Below are 15,181 nucleotides of genomic sequence, written 5' to 3'. Positions count from 1 at the left end.
GGGCTCACTGCGCCATCTGAACGTTTCCCTGGAGGCCTGCAGCGCCAGAGCAGGTTATCTGTGTTCCCAATCACTCCGCGAGGAACGCTTGGGCCTTCTCAGCCCTGTCTCCGGGTAGGAGGAAAACTAGATCGAGTACAGGGCGTCTCCACACAGCCCTCCGGGATTGCAGGGCACAGGGTCTGGATGATCCTGGCCCAGTCCTATTTGCTCTGTCGGCTCGCGCTTCAGCGCTCCAGCGCTCCAGCGCTCCAACGCTCTCTGCTTCAGGCCACGTCCAGGCAGACGGAGCATGCGTGAATCCACAGCCTAGGGATTTTAGCCGCGCCTCCGCTCTGCGGCTCTCTTTCCCTGGCCGCATTCCCCCTTCCTTAGTGAGCTTTGGCAAAGACTGCTCACTGCAATCGCAGCCCCAAAAGGCGCCGTCCGTGGCACTCTGTGCTTCAAGGACACGGGCCTGTGAACTGGAAATTGCCTTGCCTTTGTCACCTCCTGGCACGTCTTTAGAGCTTGGGGAAACCATCAAGTGGTGCAAATCGCGGTGGCTGGTGAAACCTCCCTTACTCCTGATGGGCTGCCTGACTCATACCCGTTTCCCTGGCAAAAAATAAGTTTTTGTTATTGCTGGCGTGGCAGAAGCACGGAAGCGTGCGTGAGGATCTCCTGCCCTATGTATCACTGGCCAAATTGCCTGAGAAATCTCAGCTCCAGAACTTCCCGTTGTTGGCTGTGATGTACGGAGCAGAACGGCAGCTCCATTTTCCCGCGACGCTGTCACTGAGCAGAGCTGCTTGCTTGCAGCTCCCGGACCGACCACGGCCTGGCTTTCCCTCCCTCCTCCTGGCCCTTCTTGCCCCTCACTCTTTGTCCCTCCCGCCCCACCGCCTGCTCATCAACCCCCTCCCTGCCTCTACCCAGCAGAGCCATAGCTGGAGAATCAGGAGGAGGCCTGCAGTGTCAGTTCCCCATCACTCTGCAGACGATTCCACACTAATGTACTTTTAATGCTGTGAGGCTGCACTAATTAATAAGCATCCTGCACAGAGGCCTCGCCTCGCCTCGCCTCTCCTCCCGCTCCTCCTCTCTCCCACCCTCGCCGACAGCCCTCCCAGAGGAGGGCTCATGACATCCTGGCATCTGGCAGCAGAGAGAGGATTGCACTTCTCTACCTGGGCTGCCTGATATTGCTATGAGAGATAACTGTATACGAACCAATAATCTAGCCTGACAATCCAATTTACTGACCAATAGCGCACAATCCACCATGTCATCGGCTGTGGGAAGGCCCATAAATTAGTTCCTAGTAATTTATTCTGATCAATAGAATGGGCAAAGTCACTTGTCTCTTTAATCAAAGGCCCTCTCAGAGATGTCAGTGCAGGCTGCCGTGTGTGGGGAGCAGGACTCTGAGTGAGGAGGAGGTGGATGCGTGGCAGTGCACCCTACACCCTGGCTTCCAGAACCCAGCAGAAAGCCTCCCCAAGTGGGAACAGTGTGGGAAACACCTGGATTTAGGTTGCCTAAGCATCCTCTTGCCACCCACATGCAAGCATCGGCCTTTAGCAGCTTAGGGTAAAAGTGGGCAAGGTGGCAATTAGCACGAGATGGATTGAAGGAAGCGCCATGCGGGTCGCCAAGGGTGGCTTGTCCCTCCCCCAGGTCACAGGGCCCTACCAGCCCTTGTACAAGGCTTCTATGGAGGGACAGTTCCCATTGCAGACTGAGAGAAGTATGCTTTGGAGGCATCCAGCCTGGAGATGGCTGCTGAGCGGAGCCACGTAGAACAAGAGCTCTGAAAAGCTTTGCATCCCAGGAGGAAACCTCCACTAATGAGGTCAGCAGGGCTCCCTTTTCTGCCTTATCTGGCACTGGGAAAGAGCCCACTAACACCAGGTCCAGAGATTGCCACCAGATGTCTCACATTCTCCTCAGGGGGAGTGCCTGCCAGACTTTACCTGATGTGATACCTTTTGTTTCCTCTCCTGAGCCTCCTAGCTTGTCCTACCCCCTCCCTCTGGGAGCCCCAGCCACTTTCTGCCTGTGAGACTCACACTGCTTACCTCTCTGTGACTTAGTTTCCTCCTCTGGAGGGTGGGGCTATTGATAATGTCTACTTCATAGGTTATTAAGAAGATTCAATACATTTAGTATATGATACATAATAAATAAATATGGGATTACATAAATAAATGACCACATAGCACACTTGGAATAGTACCTCTCTATCATAGGGCTGCATTCGTGTTTGTTACCGTCAATCCTCTGAGATCAAGGTGACTTCAGGATGCTCTGCTTCCTGAAGACTTTTGCTGCTTCTCGTCTTCACCTTTTGCTCTTCTCCACGAAAGCACACTGAGGAAGGAAGTGTGGATTGTGCTCTCTTTAAATGACAGAGAACTGCCAGAGGCCTATGTGACTTTTCCTGCCTGTGGGACTTGGGCAGAGCCAGCTCATCAAACTTGGGGAAAGAGAAGACCTTACCTCAGGGAAAAGAAGCATGCTGAGCAGGGAGGGAAAGATGACCTGTGACCCGTGCTGGCTCTAGGACAGTGGGCTCTGGACAGGATCTGGGTGAGGAGGCTTGGAGCAGGCCAGACAGAGCAGTGCTGTCGTGGCGTCTGCCACTGTGCTTGGGGATGCCTCACTCCAGGTCTCGGCAGGACAGGCTCAGGAGTGCCACACTCTGACCCTCTGGAATTCTGTGTGAATTGGCAGAGAAGCATGGCAGCTTTCCCCGGCATCCTCTGTCATTCCTCCCGCAGTAAGCATCTGAACGGCTCTGAAGCCAAGCACAGCAGGACAAGAGGTCTGTGATGTCTCAGGACTGTTGGAGTCCTGAGCAGAACTGAGGCCATTGGCAGACTGGGCTGCCTAAGCACCAGGCCCTTGAGATAAGGCTTTCTTGTCCCCTTGTTTCACTGTGATGAGGTTTCAGTGTCCAGCAAAGGGCCCAGCAGCCTCTCTTCTTCGAATGTCAAATCCAGGACTTTGGCTTCTGAGAGGCTCTAGGGGCCTTTTTACCAGTTCTGTCAGCCTAGAGGGCTGTCTCGGGGTAGGAAAGCCCATACTGAAGGTACAGACCCCCTGAGGTGCACAGGGGAAGCTGGACTGGAATCCCACTTGTGAGTCTGGGCTCTGGGGACTGTCCTTGGATCCCCCCTGGCTTCCCATGCCCCCATGGTGAGCCCTGGTGTGGCTGTCAAAGGTGAGCTGGGGTGCTCTGTTCATCCAAATGATGGAGGTGGAAGCCTGCAGCCAGCAGGGGTGGCTGTGTGGCAGGTGGACACCGTTCCTGGTGAGCAGGAGTCTGGTACTCTCTGCTGGTCCTTCAGCAGGAGACAACTGGTCAACCAGGCCCAGGCTGCAAGCATGCAGAGGGGAAAGCATGGGGCCCAGGACTGAGCAGCAGCTTCCCAGTCAAAAAAATAGTTCTCCTTTCTGAATAGATCATTTTTATTGGTTTTGCAATAAGCTTATGAGACAGGAACAATCGCAATAAACAAACCGAACAAGAAATCGAAAAGATTGGCCCTGAAAGCTGTTACTGAGCCCTTCTCACTTTCTCTTAACGAGTCTCTAATTTACAACAAACTCAGCCCAGAACCTCCAAGATTCCCTGGCTCCACACTGGGGACCCATGGCCTCTGTGCTGCACATATGAGCCACATCCTGAGACCCAGCTCCAGAGGTCTGTCAGGGGGCTTGGGAGGGCCCATCTCCCCAACACTTCTGCCCCCACCCTCTCCCTAGTGCCAGGCTGCTGATGCAAGTGCAGCAATCATTTTCCTTTGAGATGTTCTGCCTGGGGCTGGGTGTGAGAGGCGAGATAGCTGGGACTCCCACAGTTCTTCAGAGAGAACTCAGGCCCCTGCTTGTGGCTGCGCCTTTTCTTTCCCAAGGTCAGAGACTCCCCTAGGGCAGAGCCATGTCTGTCCCCACACTGGTCCCTGAAGTGAAGGTTGTGAGGTCAGATGGTCTCTGCGAGGCCAGGCTCATGTGAGGCACTGTGGAGTCTTTGGCCCAGGGATCCCCAGGGAAGGCTGCCCATGCCCTGCAGCCTGCAGCCTCCTGGGACATGGTGTTTCCTCATGTCAGCTTGGGGCCAAGAGTGAGCACAGCTATGTCTCAGCCACAGATGCCAGCTCTCAGAGCCACCCTCCTTCTTAGTCCCTTTTTGTCTGAAGCTTTTCCCCAAGGTGGCCTCCTGTCCTTCCTCCTGTTCCCCTGGAGGAGTATGACAGCACCCTGTGCTGTCCTGGCAGTGGAAGATGGGGCAAGGAATCCAGGGATGGGACCCACTGGCTCCCCATGGCCCTGGGCCAGGCCTGTAGGGGACCCAGGGCCTCCTTGCCATGCCTGCAATGCCTAGGTGCGGCCACAAGATGTCAGTGCGAGGCTGTGGAAATGGCTCCGGTCCTCCGGTGCCCAGGGAAGGGCCTGGAGCTGCTGGCAAGGGGGACTGTGCCTGAGATCTCACCCTGCCTCAGCGGTGTGCACCTTGAGGAGTGGCCTCTGAGGCTCCCTGACAGCCTGCGCTGGGAAGGCCGAGGAGCAGCGGGCCCTGCTCTGGCCACTCCTGGTGCGTGTGTGTGGCTGCCAGCTACTGGAAGGGCGAAGCTCAAAGCTGCAAAGTGCTCGCTTGAGTCCAGAGGCGCACGCAGAGGCTTTGGAGGCTGAGGCTGAGCTCTTGGAGAAGCCCAGGGCTCCTGTATGCAGCCCAGCGCTGGAGCTGCCATCGGGTTGCCCCAGGACCGTGTCTAGGGCTCTCCTGCCTCGGGGACTGACTTCCCGTGGGTCTTGGAAAGTTCTTCAGGTGGCCTACGCCAGTGAGCCCTGAACAGAGTCAGAGGGGCAGGAAGAAGGGCAGGGAAGGCAGGGTGGGCCGCGTGTGGGATCCGCTCCTCAGCGTCTCTGCACCTCAGCAGGTCCTGCGCCTACTGGGAGCCCTTGACTCTGGGGTGTAGGCTGAGTGTGTGTGTGTGCATGCGCCCACGTGAGCGGCAGCCTCCCTGGGAAGTGCTGGTGTTCTGGGCTGGTTGTGCGGGTGGGAAGGGGTCCTGTGAGCAGCAGCGTATCAGGGTGCAGGGAGGCTGCTCTACCCCACCTCTGCCCTACCAGCCCAGTACAGCCCCAAGAGTGTCTGTGTTCCGGCCCCAGCAACAGTGAAATCCGTTATTGGCTCAGGCACCAGCCCCGTGTCGGGATTTCAAGGCTCCTGTCGGTCCCATCCATCTTGCAGGGCCTCCTGGTATTAGCATTGATCTACGGGGAAATGGAGAGCACAACTGGCTTATTGCACAGTGCCGCCTTCCCGGGCCGTGATTGAGTGCACACGGAGAATTTTTGAAACATGGCCACCCTAACTTATTCTGTCTTCCTGCCAATAGCGTGGCATGGGTCCAAATGATGGGTCGATACCCGCTGATCTTTTTATGTTAAACTGTGATGAAGTTGCTTCTGTGTGGAGAGGAGATGAGGCCCTGGGCCCTCACCAAACGGAGATCCTTGGGATGTGAGCCGGGGCCTGGGAGTGGGCAGGGCCAGTGCCACTAGCCATAGGGTTGGGTGCGCAGGCCTAGGGTAGGCTAGGGACCCCCAGGGCCCTCACCAGCCTCTCTCTGCTCCCCTCCCAGGATAGAATTCCATTTCCCTCCTGGCCCTTCTGCCCTGCTCCCCGCCCCCCTACACACCTGCACCTTCAAACGGGTTTGTCTTTAACCTCCAAACAGGGGACTTTAATTAAAGAGACAGTGACCCCTTTTATGAGTTTGGTCGAGTTGGGTTTCAGGGCCCTTGTCACTGGCGGCTCACATAACACTGACAAAAGCTTGCAGGCCTCAAGAGGAGCCAGTCTCCCCATAGACCCTGTGGTGGGGGACACAGGGTACAGGTGGGGGCAGGGGCAGGGAGCCATCCATGGGTCGGGAAACCATAAGCATATGGGCAAGGCTGGAGGTTGGGGTCAGGCAAAGACCCTGGGGAGGGCCACTGGCTCTGCAGTCCTCCTGGGCTTGACCCCCTGGCAGGACAGACATGGGGCTGGGCTGCATGACTGAAGCCCAGAGACAGAGGCTCAGCTTCCAACAAGGCCTCCTGGGAGTCTCTAGGGCTTCCAGCCCATGTTGCCGTTGGCTACACTATAAAACTGGAAGCGATTTCCTAGAGGAATGAACTGGGTAGAACTCATGGCAAGAACAGTGTGTTTTACTCACATATTTAAAGGAAAAGCAATTTTATTATAAACCATGATTGCTAATAACTATAATAATACCACTCAGCATATGGCAGCAGACACAAGGCCAACCCAGGGCCCGGAGTGCAAATGGTACACAGCCCTCTTGTGCTTGGAAAGGAGCGGCCCCTCCACACACAGCCAAGCAGCCGCCGTTGTCCAGCAGCCAGTGTCCAGCAGATCCTACGTGCCGTCAGCCCCGGGCCAGCTCACAGGCTTGAAGGGCCCTTATCGTCCTGTGACCACTCTGAACTGTTGATTTTTAACCACAGGATTCCCTGGGTGCTGTGAGGGGTGTTTGCCCGGCCTTTGATCTGGTTCTTTGATATCCTTTGTGAATTCTTTAAACTGAAAAGGGCTTCCAATCTGCCTTATTCATTCAACAAATACCACAGGGTGTTAAAAGGAGCCTGTGTGTCACTGACTCTTCCTGGAAGCGTGGGTTTTCCGAAAGTGGGGTACACTCCCTTTAACTGGAGGTTGATAAATTGTCGAGTAACTTCATGGAGAATTAATCAGATGAATAGTATTCCAGGGCTCTGACTGGGATTTAGGATTGAGCCCAAACTAGCAAATGGGTAGAGGTAAAACTCAAGGCTGAAATAGAATAAAGAATACTCTCAGGAGTGCTTGGTCCCGGCAGCTTCTTCAGCCTCGCAGGGGCGCTGGTTCTGCTTGGGGCGCCTGTGCTCGGTGATGCGAAGACACCCACAAGGAGTCCACCCTCCCCACAAGGGGAGACCATGCAGACCAAAGCTTGCAGCGCCACAGGGCCCACCATGCTCACAAATAGATTTTCCTGTGTCCCCAGGGTGTCACCGGCTACGTGAGCAGTGTCTCCATGTACACCAGGGTGGGCTTCCACTCACAGAGAGGTCACAGCCCCTCTTTGCTCCTTGGGGGAGGGACCAGGAGGCCAGAGGGGCCCAGAGTAATTGGTGTTGGCGTTTCCTACCTCCGCTGCCCATGGAGCTTTCTCTGCTTCATCTGCAGCCTGATCAATCCCTAGTCATGTGCCTTTCCACATGGACGCCCCAGGCCCCCCAACCTACCACTCCCACTGAAACTTCGTTAGTGCATTAATCTGCTGACCCAGGCCAACCACGGCTCCTCTGCAATCCGGCTTCTCATCCTGTCCGAGGCCCCAGGGTGGGTGGGCTCACTCTCCCTTCCCTTTCTCCGTGCCCCCCCCCTTAATCTCATTGGCCCTCATGTGACAGCCTTCTTCCTCCTTGCTGGCTTCCCGTATCTCTCCCATACGTGCATCCCAGCACTTGGTGGGTGGAGGCCAGTGCTTGTCAGCCACTGGAAGCCAGCAAGAGTTGGTCCTGTATAGCTGCTTCTGGGCCCTGGAAAATATGTGGCCAGACTCTGGCTAAAGGACCACATGGGGTGGGGGGTGGAGCTGCCCGAGGCTTGCTATACTGCCAGGGGCAGGTGCTATTTCCCCATTTCAAAGACAGGACAATGGAGGCAACTGCGGAGATGAATCACTGGTTCATGACTCAGACCTGCCTGATTCATAAGCCATCCTTCCCACTAGAAGAGAAGAGGACCTCTGTCCTCAAGCCAGCTTCTGAGTAGCCCTCACCAGCCTCTCTGGGTGAAGGGACTCTGAGATAATAGACTGTCCTTCATTTTCCTGCTCCCAGACTTGGTCTGAGGTGGATACGTGTGTCTGTGTGTTGGACCTGGGCCCTCTTCCTTTCGGCCTAGAGCAGGCCCAGGACACTCAGGCCTCGGCTGGGGCTCCTGGCTGTGCTTGACCAGTATATGCCCGCCTCAGCTGGCTCCAGGCCTCACAGGACAAGGCCCGCTGCCTCTGTGTCCTCCATGGCCCATGCGCTGGGCCCATTGTCCGGGTGGGAACAAAGGCTTCGGATTTAAGCCTAGTGACCAGGCAGCTCTGCCAAGCAGAAAAGACCGCCCCCCTCGAAGCTGGGCCCAGCCGGGGGTAAGGGGACCCAGAGAAAGGAGACAGGGAACCTTTGAAAGTAACTAATTAAAGAGCCTTTGCCTGCCTCCTCCTCCTGGGCGCCTAATCTCTCTGGGGCAGAAGCCAGACAATGTGCCCTCCACCCTGCCCCCCTGCCCCAACTTTTAAAACAAGAGACAACTTGAAGTTAATGAGCGCCACCTGACGGGGTCCCCTAATGAGAAAGGGCTGCTAGCAGCTCACACATTCTCCAGTCCCATGAATAGTCCCCCACCCTCTGAGTTTTATTCATCAAGGGCCAGGGGCAGGGGCAGAAAAGGAAGGGGCCCTGCTCAGCCCGAAGCACGTGGATGGACCCCACACCCCTCCCCCACAGCCATGCCCAGCTCTGGGGCCAAGCCTTGGGGCTTGAGCGGAGCTGGCTTCATGGCTGGGCAGCCCTGGTGCTGCTGGTACTGAGGCTCAGGATGCAGCTTGCCTGCCTCTGCCCCCCCCTTTCCAGGAGCTCCCCTTTGCGGTGGCTCGTGCCCGCTCTGATTCCGCTGTCTTGACTTCTTCTGGTCTCCAAAAGTGGTCACTCTCAGACTCCATACCATCTGTCCCCAGCCTGGTGGGCGGCTTGTCGAAGGCCTAGGCTGAGGCCCAGCCCCCTGAAGTAGGGTCTGCATTGAGTGTGTAACAGCCTGGGGAGTGGGCATGTTTCAGAGAACTTTGGGCAGGTGGGGAAAATGGTGAATGACCTCCCCTCTGTCCCCAACGCTATCCCTAAGCCCATTACTCGTCCCAGACCTCTGCCCAGCTGCCCTGGAGGTGGTGAGGGGGCTCTGACCCAGAGGCCCTGACCTTGGATGAGGGCTGGGGAGCAGGCCCAGAGCACCTGGATCTTCACTGTCTGAGAGAGGCCACTGAATCTTCCCTATTATACAAGATAGCAGGGGCTGTGGGGCTGTGGGGCAGCGTTGGAAGGGCCGAGAGGGGACTGCAGTGGGGGGAGGGAGTGCCCAGACAGCATGGGGGGCTCCAGCCAGCAAAGAGCCACAAACAGAGGTGACTAATTTCTCAGCCACTCATGGTGAAAATATCACATTTCATGCTTTGTTGCCGATTTAGAGAGAAACCCTATTAAAATCTGCTGGATTGTTTATACAGTTTAAACAAATGGTGATCAAAGATTTTACATGTTTAGAAAAGAACTGAGTTCTATGGCCTGGCTGGACTGGCCCAGAGTGTGATGACTGAGTGTGGGGTCTTGGAGGGAGCCGGTCCAGGGCTGGATGAGCGCAGGCCCGGGTGGGGGTAGCTACAACTGTTCTGTCCAGCAGGGGGCGCCCACCCCAAAGTTGATGCCCCTCCCTCCATCTATTCAAAGTCCCACAGATGGGCAATGATTTCTTGTCACTTTTTGTCTCATCACCCTTCCTCACAGCTCCTGGAGCTGATTCAGACTCTCCCAAATGTGCAGTTGTGTGGACCAGGTCTCTGTGGATTGGGGCTTTACCACTGGACGTGCACAGTGTACGATGTGTGTGGGTCTGTGGATCTACATGGCCATCCCCAATGTAGCCCTGTGTCTGCTGGTTTCACTTGTCAGTTACCTCCTCTTGGTCCCATGCTGATGGTCTTACAGCTGGCCTGTTGTTCCTCTTGCACACGCTCTAGTGAGCCCGCATGTGCGCACATGCGCACACACACACACACACACACACACACACACACACAGGTCACTCCTTCAGGGAAGGAAAAAGCAGCTGCAGTGGCACACCTGGGTGCTGGTCAGTGGACATCAGTAAAAGAGGTCTCTGGAAGACTTTGCAGGGCCCCAGCCCAGGTTGCATGGTTTCCCCACCCAATTTTAAGGGAGCATGGGGATGTCTGAAGCTGTCCAACCTCCCACGGTGGCCTCCAACCTGCAAAAGATGCTAAGCAGTGAGACCCCCACAGGGTGAGGAGGTGGTGAGCACCTGGAGGAAGTGCTGGGTGGTGCCTGGGGCAGGTACAGAGTGACTCTGCCCTCCCTGCCCACCAGGCCTTGCTGCCTCGACAGTTTTATGGCCTGCAGGGCGATAACAGCCAGCAGGGAGGCAGCCTGTCTGGAGGAGAATGTTCCTCTGCTCCAGCCTGGGGCCAGGCCAGCCAGCCCAATTTCTGGTCAGATGGATCATGAAGGTGGAGCAACCAGGACAGCCCTAGAGGGGTTGCACAGAAGGGCTGGAGGGAAGGAGGCAGAGGAAGAGGCAGGGCTGGAGAGCAAGGCTTCACTTGAAGTAAGGAGGAGGAGGAAGGTTTTGCCAGAGTTGGACACAGTGGGGTAGGGCATCTGGACACCCCTGCAGGCCAGGAAGCACAGGAGGAGCTTGGTTCACTTACACATTTATTTCTTCCTCCTTCAAGCTGGTTCCCACAGTGAAGGACACATCCAGGGCCTGCGCAGGTAGCTCAGGAGCAAGGCCTTGCCCCATGCTGGCCTGTTATCTCCTCATGGAAACTCACCTGCTTGTTTTGTTCCCTGACTTGCTTTTCTTTTCTTTCTTTTTTTTCTTTCCTTCCTTCCCCTTTCTCTCTCCCTTCCTCTTTCATCTTTTTGTAGAAGGCAGGACATACATGGAGGTAGAAGGTTGGGACAAACACTCCTGTGACTGTGGCACCCACTGCCACTGAGGCTCTCCAGCCTGGAGGAGCCACTGCCGCCGTCACCACAGCCTGCACTTTATTAGAATTTATACATTGCCCCGATTGAGGGGGAAAATAATTAACACCCCTACAAATACATCGTAAACAAAATATTTATTAGAAATAAATAACTCATTTATTTTACATATTTCATTCCAACAATAACGTTGCCCCATTTATCATTTAGCATTTTTGCAAGACAACTTAACGACTACTTATTAGCATCTCCATTCTTCACCCGCGCACCGTCACACAGGCGCTCCCCAAATGGCCTGGCACAGGCCAAGTCAGGAGCGAGGCAGGTCCCGGGGAGGGCTGTGGGCCCTGCCGCCCCTCTTCTTAGATGTCCCACATGTGCAGGACCGACATCTCACATTAAACACATCTAGCCACTCTCCCCATGTGCACACATATATACATACACACAAGTGTGCACGCGCACACACACACCATGCCTTCTTCCACATAAAGACATGGAGCTGCTTCCCATTGAGCAGCTTTCCCAAAGAGCACACACAGGCAAACTGGGTCCCTGCCTGATTCCAATAGTCATCTCACATGGCCCCTGCACTTTCTCATATGCAGTGTGCACGCACATACGTGCACGTACATGTGCAGGTGCTCCCTGCCCCATGGCACATAGACAGTCATAGGCCATGGCCTATGCCTGCCTTAGATCTCATGTAGGTGGGGAGCCAGGAGAACAGCCGCCTTTCCCCTCTTCCTGCATTGGGGTGTGTGTGTGTGTGTGTGTGTGTGTGTGTGTGTGTGTGTGTGTGTAGTCGAGGACCTCATGGAGGCCCTCGGTGTGTGTGTGCGCGCGCGCGCGGTCGAGGACCTCATCGAGGCCCTCGGCCAGGCCTCGGGCTCCTCAGTACCCTCTGCAGCTCCCACCTTCCTCTGTGCTCTCTTTTCCTGGCTCAGTGAGGATTGCCTGGGGTCATGCTCTCCAAACTGCTGTTTCTGGGGTTACCCTCAGAGCCTGGCCTGGGCCTTTCACTCCCTGTCCTGGCACTGTCTCCTAGGAAGGGCTGTGAGCTCAGGCCCTAAGGCTTCCCACTGGGGGTCTGGATGTGGGTGAAGTGAGGTCAACACCCTTGCTGGTGTTCAGTGTAGCAGAGGTTTCAGTCCAGCTTGCCTCCTTCTTCCTCCATGGCAAGCCCTCTCCCTGCCCAGGGAGAGAAATCGTCTGACTCCCAGCGCTGGAAGGAGTGGAAGGTGTCCCTGAATGTTTAGAGAACGAAATCATACAGATTCATCATAGTGGTCTCTGTCAGACGCGGGCTCAAGGAACATGGGTGCACACCCCTCAGGACATGTGCAGGTAAGTGTATGTGTACCACTCTGTGAATCCTGCCCAGGCTGCCTCGCCCTCCCCCAGCATCAGCCACAACCTCTGGGAGATTAGGGCTCCTTTGGGTGTCAGGGCTAAGCCCAAGATATTCCCTCTGCATGCAGAGCCACTGCCCTGGAGCTGGGAGAAGGAGATGGAAAGCTGGGGGCCTCCTGGGGCCCAGGGGACAGGGCAGGGGGCCCTTTGGAGTTCACCTAGCCAGGGCTGGGGGCAGGGCCCAGGGGAGCTAGCACAATGGCAGGAGGTTGGAGGGTCTGAAACTGGAGACTTTAATAAAAGCCACTGACAGCAAATAAAGCTGCCAGGGGAGCCCCATCACCCACAACAAGGGCTCTTTGTGAGCCAAGCAGGCTGAACGACTCCTTACCACCCGCCTGGCTGCTTCCCATCCATGGGGCCCCAGCAGCGTCCTCCCCAGCCAGGCCCAGCCCAGGGGAGCTCTGGGTCTCAACTCCTGACTCTGAGGGAACCCAGCTGTGTTTTCCCAGACTGGACACGTCTAGCCCTAGCCACTCTAGCCTGATGCCACCAGCCTCAGCTCTTGTCCCTGTCACAAGCATACAGGGGATCTGTTGAGGGGCAGAGCTGAGGCCTGGGATCTATCTGCTCATCAGGCTGTGGGCAGGGGCAGGGTGGACAGAGCCCTGGGCCGACTGTGACTCACACCCTGAGCTGGCCCCTAGCCCTGCACAGCCCTGCTCCTCTTTGGACCCCAGGACACTGATACCACGGTAGATTAGAAAGGCAGTAGGCCTGGGTGGGTCCCAGAGCTGCTGCTGGCCAGGACTTCGTGCTTGCCTGGCAGGTGCTTAAGTCACTGAGCTATCTCTCCAGTCGCCAAGTTGTTAGATATGGAGTAAGTCATTTCTCCTGTCTGAGCCTCAGTTTCCTTATGTTCAGACTGGGACTAATTTAACATTGCTCCCCTGGGGATTAATGTCTTCATGCGTGTGTAACTCACAAGCCACCCCACATAGGTCATCACGACACTCACTCTCCCCACCCTGAGACCAAACTGTAGCCTGAGCTTCGCCCTCCAGGTGGCCAGAGGAGACTTAGGCTTCCTCAGTGGAAAACGGATGCGCTCTCCGAAACCCGCTCTAACCCAGGGCCTTGGCTAAGCAGCCCGCTGGCTGCTTAGCAGTGTTTGGGGGAGCTTTGTGCGCAAGAGAGAAAGAAGGGGATGGAAGCCTTGAGTGTGGGAGGAGGAAGCAGGGGGCCGACATCTGGGGATTCAGATAGAGTTGAGGGTGCAGAGGGAAACTTCGGGCTCGATGCCTGGTGGAGAGCTGGAAAGAGGGCAACCTTTTGGGGCTGCGGGTCTAGTGGCAAGCTGGGTCTCTCCGTGGGGCTCCGCCCAGGGTCAGAAGGTGGGGTCCGGCGGTCTCAAGCCCCTCCCAGTCCAGCAGGGGGGATTCCGGCGCGGGGCGGGGAGGGGGATTAGGAGGCCTCTCAATTGCCTTAATGGGCTCCAAGAGGCGGGATCCCATTACAGCTTGGGGTGCCCCGGGGTGCCTTGCTGGGAAGACAAGCTAATCTGCCATGCAAATTAAATCCTGCCTCAAGAGCAAGGCCTGCTTAATGTGATCCATTACACAGTTTACTTGTTTATATCTAATATTGGAACAGGCAGCCCGGGCGGGCAGCAGCGGCAGGCGGAGCGGCCCAAAAGCAGGAGAGTAAATTACTAGCAAAATGAGCTTTTCAGCCTCAGCCGCTGCCACCGCCCGCCTGCCCGGCTCTAGAGCCCCGGCGCCCCGCCCGCCACCGCCCGCAGCGCACCCTGCGGCCGCCTGCTCACTGCTGCCCGGCTTCCCCTCGCCCCAGTCTGCTCTTTGTCTCTCTCTTCTGCCGTCCCTTCTCGCGGCTCTGTTCCTCGCCCCCCTCACCCTGTCTCTGTCCCTCCCTTGGGTTTCTGTTGCTCAACACTGTCTCCTCCGCAGCCCCGGCTCTCCCTGGGGCAGGAAGGAGACCCAGGCCTAAGGGCTACGGGAGGCCGTGGAGGGCAAGCGCTGGCCTGGGCACAGCGTGCCCGCACCCGCGGGAAGCAGGAGGGCCCCTGAGGCCTGGCTGGCCTAGTCTGCACTCTGTCCCTGATGGGAAGGTGTGCGGTGACCTTGGGGTGTGGTATGGGACAGTGGGGAGGGTGTGAGCGGGTACAGGGCTGCGCCTGGGGCCTGCTTCTGCAAGTGTCCGGGAGCTGCTGCGCGGTCTTCCCCGGGCCCTTCAGCAGGCTCTCCTGCCTCTCCTCTGGGCCAGCCTCCTAGAGGAGCCCACTGCCCCCTCCTGGAACAGCGCCAGGCTCACCTGCTGCACACCCTCGCTCCCTTCCCACAGCCAGCTCCTTGCCCTGACTCGGACCTGTACCATTTGTGGAGAAGCTGCTCCAGCAGGAGGGCCCTGGGCCTAGGCCTCTGCCCAGGAGAGTCAGAGGCAGAGAGAGCCCCAGGCAGAGAGGGTGCAGACAGTGACTGAGGTGAGACTGGCAGGCACCTTTGTGTGAGTGAGAGAGACAGGCACAGGTGAAGGCTGGCAGCTGGAGGCAGGAGGAGAGGGACAGCTGAGCCGGCGGGGAGCCTGTGGTTATGCTCACCAGGCCCAGTGACCACCACAGAGCCATTGTAGACAGAAGCTTCTGAGGCGAAGGGACTTGGTGTCCCCAGCGCCTAGGCTCAGTGGGGCCCCTGCCCTGTGGCCTCATGCCCGGGGAAGTGGGAAAGTGCCCAGAGCCTCAGGCTGTGAGCTGTGGGGCCCGAGGGACAGCCACATCCCCGCCCAGCCCCGTCGCACACAGGCACGCACATGACACGCGCCAGGCTGGAGGCTTGCCAGGGAGGGCCCTGGCTCTGGTCCACGGCCTGCCTGCTGCAGCCGTTCACCTCCCGCCCCCCGCAGCCGCTCCTCAGCCCCTGGGACTCTCAGCTCACCATTCCTTTGGATTCTCAAGGACCCCAGAAGCCCTTGCTCTTTGGCTTCTGTGCACAACTTC

Source organism: Octodon degus, unplaced genomic scaffold, assembly GCF_000260255.1.
Source record: "Octodon degus isolate 3935 unplaced genomic scaffold, OctDeg1.0 scaffold00042, whole genome shotgun sequence".
Classification (NCBI taxonomy): Eukaryota; Metazoa; Chordata; class Mammalia; order Rodentia; family Octodontidae; genus Octodon; species Octodon degus.
The sequence above is the reverse complement of the archived record's forward strand: the minus strand, read 5'-3'. Positions refer to the sequence as shown.